Below are 4,526 nucleotides of genomic sequence, written 5' to 3'. Positions count from 1 at the left end.
TAAGCATTATTCATTTGTTTATTAAGATGATCGACTTCTGGCAGTGTAACAGTATTGTAAGAAAGTACTTATGACCTGGGAAACAACATTACTTCTTCGCTCCTGAAGAACTGCGCTTTCCCTACGTAACTCGCCGCTGACGGAACGGGCGTTCACATTTCTAGCCACATCGTCTCAAGCCACCGTTCACTGGCAACGCCCATGGTCCATAGCTCCTTCAGACAGCGCGGGTACTGAAATCTTATTCCCGACTGTGTGCGTTCTGCAGTACCGCTTTACTCACAGAAAGCTACATGATATCGACAGTTTAGATAGAAAAATGGAAAAGTAGAGTATAAGGAAAGAAAGTGATTTTTTACGCCAGTTGCTTTATGTATTTCTCTATTATATCAAATAAATTTTAGTATTCCGTTATGAGATTGTTAAACGTAATATCTAGTTGTTCATGAGGTACTGTTATATTTGCAGGTAAGAAACCACTTTTCTTAGCTTTTCGATTAATTGTATTCACAGAACTTTTGGATTTTGCCTCCAATGGTCTTGTAAAATTTAATATCGCCTCTCTTTCAAATAGAAAATCGTTGAAGGCCAATAAAATATCAAATGTAACACTTCACAAACAACATCAGACAGTTATTATAAGTTTCACAATGCTGATTATGGACATAAAATGTGCTCGGAATATAAGCAAAATATTGTTTGATTTTACATGCTTTTAGTAAAATAATAAAATAATTTCTCTCACATTTTCCAGCGATAGGTGGTCGCCCAAAGGAATTCACTGGAACATTATTTCACAGTTTTCGCTATAAACATACAATATAGACAGAATACACAAACGCATTATACGCAATACAAGGGAATTTTATTTCTCCATGTCCTACTATGGAGCATTACTGCTCACTGTAACATTTTTTTAAGAAGCATTTACGACTCAATGTCGTCATTTTTAACTCATGATACTAGCACATTAATTTTCCTTGAAACACGTTTATTCGTCAGCCGAATTTGCTTGTCCTTGGTGTCGCGTTTCCTCTATCTTTCCTTGATGACAGCCATCACGTGCATGTATACCAACTGCGTCTCTTGTTGCTTATTGTTCATCTGGTTCGGCCCTCAGTGCACATCATCTGGATATGTGACCTCCGAATTTTCCTGTGTTTCCAATCGGCATTACAGTTAGGGTGAGCACATGCAACAAAAACACATATTTTAGAAACAAAAGGAGAACAATAGTTTATATTTCCCATTCAATGAATATTTTAATAATCATATTTCTCATTCTATCGTAGTGGTAAATTCAAAAATATTTTCAAACAGCTTATTCTGTTAATTAGTGAATTATTTGTTTCTAAATGTATTTTTTTCACTTTATTAGTCCGTAATACATAACTGATTCATTAAATGATATGCAAATGTTTTCAATATTTCCTTAAGGTGTATTTCCAGTTCTATGTATGTTGAACACAGATTTCATTATATTACTCTTTAATCGATCATTATAAGATAACGACGAATTCCTACATGAAACAACTGTGTTCAAAAATTTTGCTTATATCATTTCCTTGAGGTCAATACACTTCACCTGATACGTTTACTAACAGACCTATTGAGACACATCCTTGAGTACGTCGCGCCGGGGATCATTCATTCACTCACCCGGCTGCGTCACCTGTCCCGTTCAGAGTAGATTAGGATTGTACCATCAGCAGTGGTTCTTTTAAGTTTCTCGCTGACGTCCCAAGACGCCTCACACAAGGTCCTCGCGCATTTCTTTCAAGCCCTGATACTTAATGAATATGAACTAGAACTGAAGTAATGTTTCTCTTAACATGGCTACACTGCTACTATGTACAATGAATCATTAGTCATATCTGAGTCGCTTAGAGTACAACTCGTATGCTTGTTTACAAGAGAGATATTCTCGCAAATATTTTGTATTCAATTTCTACTTTAGACTTCCCTTAGATACTATGGCATCTCTTAACATCAGGTACATTGTGTATGCCTTTTATTATATGGGACTTAGGACAGACTACTTCCACGACGTTAGGATGAGGTATGTTGCGAACCACATAACGTCCTCCGAAAATGTAACTGATTTTTATTTGTCTCAGTCTATATCATAGACGATATCTTGTGAGTCTTTATTATCGCAGTGACCGCCAGAACATACTCTCTTGGTGTTTCCTTTTTGTTGAGACTTCCATTTCTCTATTAATACTTCCAAGATAGTTTTCACTTTTGTACCAAATTAATGTCCGTTACTTTCGGAAATTTCAACAAGCGTTCGATCGTAGTTTCAGATTTCTTACGGCAATTGTAGCTGCCAAAATCCAGTGGTCAAGTCAGGATCAGTTAATTTACTAGCCTTTTCAGATATCTGCAACAATTCCTCGAGAGATATTGGTCTACCGTTTGCAGATTCTATTATTTTGTTTAGTACCCTAGCAAGTACTGCGACTCATACCAAACATCGTTCTTTGTTACATGCACGAATAAGTCGCGGTATTTTCTAGTTGATCTTTCGAGCACCTGAAAAGATAGCATCCTCTTTATTTCTTTGTCTATAGCTTCCTTCTTTGCTTATGGTATTTTGTGGCCATAATGTAAAAGGTTGAGGTGGCTTGACTTTAAACTCGTGAGGTTCTTCCTTGAGTAATCTTGGTTTATCAGAAAATACCCTTTCTTTCTTTAATAGTAAGTTCTTCAACTCTCTTTTTGAATCTCGATGCATAACGTCTATATGTCTTACTGCATTCCTTATTTCATCTGCTATTTCTGAGGCAACCATATTCTGATTTTCATCTCTTCTCTTTTGTGGAATATTTTCCTCTTTATCCACTTCCCACTGAAAAATTCACCTATTATTTTCAGATAGTAATTATCCTGTACATTCGCTTTGCGAATAACTAAGTGGCCAGGTTTAATTTGTAACTGGATACCATTTACCGTTAGGTTCATAGTACCTTTTCCTAAATCCGTAACAGCTACGTGGTCCATCAATAAAGCTGTCAATATTATCAGTTCAGTATAAAGATTTGGAGCCTCCACAGGTTGCATTTACCTCCAGCACTACTCCCTCTACATTTACTTCCAGTATTACTTGCTTCATTTGACTCTTCTCACTTATCGCATCTATAACTATAACTCCTTTCAATGGCAATGTGGGTACTTCTTCTTTATTCACTATTTGGTCGTAAATTCCCACTGCTACAGCACACAATTTACTACCAGTATCAATACCCACAACTGCCTTAATACTGCTAACTGCCACGTCTGTTACACGTTGGTATTCTTCTTTTCTTGCAGTTTCGTCCTTCTCAAAAATAGCTTCTTCAATATCCCCAGAATTTTCTTTCATCATTATTTTCGTTGCCACTGGTACGTCCATCATATGCTTTTGTGTTCGAATTTCACACAAACTCCATTCTATTTTTCCATTTCATTGCCATCTCTTTCGTAACGTCTCTCAATCCTATCATATTATATCGCTCATTATGTTCCTCTTATCGTTTAGTAGAGTGATTATTTGTCCTTCCTCTCCTCCAGCTAGCCGGCCGCGGTGGTCTAGCGGTTCTGGCGCTGCAGTCCGGAACCGCGGGACTGCTACGGTCGCAGGTTCGAATCCTGCCTCGGGCATGGGTGTGTGTGATGTCCTTAGGTTTAAGTAGTTCTACGTTCTAGGGGACTTATGACCTAAGATGTTGAGTCCCATAGTGCTCAGAGCCATTTGAACCATTTCTCCTCCAGCTTCCTCTTCCACGTCTATTAGAACCAATACCGTGCTTGTCGTCACTCGTCGTCTCAGTCTGGTTTCTGTTACGTTCCCTCCAGTCTCAACTTTCTCTCAATCTCCAGTTCACATCTCACCAACTGTTACTGGATGTCTCTTCTCCTGACGAAGCATCTTATTGGTTTAATTCTTGCAAAATATCTTCAGTTTTCCTTTTGGAAATGCCTATTAACTTTTCCCGTACGCTCACGGGTAATTTATCCAGTACTACCGCAATTAGTTCTACTTTACTAAGTGGTTTATCAAAATGCAAATTATTTTCATAGAGACTTTGGAAATAATCTTTGTAATGGTCATACTCACTATCCATCAAATTTCTCTTGTGATGAATACTGTTCTTACGTTACATTGTGTACTATTAGACCAATATTTGTCTACAAATTTTTTAATAAGCTTATCATATAACTGCCAACGGCCTTGCCGCAGTGGTAACACCGGTTCCCGTCATATCACCGAAGTTGAGCGCTGTCGGGCTGGGCTAGTTCTTGGATGGGTGACCATCCGGTCTACCGAGCGCTGTTGGCCAGCAGGGTGTACTCAGCCCTTGTGAGGCAAACTGAGGAGCTACTTGATTGAGAAGTAGCGCCTCCGGTCTCGGAAAATGACGTACGGCCGGGAGAGTGGTGTGCTGACCACATGCCTCTCCACATCCTCATCCAGTGATGCCCATGTCCGTACCGTTGGGCCTTCATGGCCTGTTCGGAAGGAGTTTTATCATATGACTGACAAT

The 4,526-nt window shown here is 38.8% G+C and overlaps 1 pseudogene; it reads left to right on the top strand.

Annotated features, from left to right (window-relative positions):
• The first annotated feature begins 4,203 nt into the window (after window positions 1-4,203).
• Window positions 4,204-4,321, top strand: LOC124556959 (annotated as a pseudogene).
• Window positions 4,322-4,526: the final 205 nt, after the last annotated feature.

This window comes from Schistocerca americana, chromosome X, assembly GCF_021461395.2.
Source record: "Schistocerca americana isolate TAMUIC-IGC-003095 chromosome X, iqSchAmer2.1, whole genome shotgun sequence".
Taxonomy (NCBI): domain Eukaryota; kingdom Metazoa; phylum Arthropoda; class Insecta; order Orthoptera; family Acrididae; genus Schistocerca; species Schistocerca americana.
The sequence above is the reverse complement of the archived record's forward strand: the minus strand, read 5'-3'. Positions and strand labels throughout refer to the sequence as shown.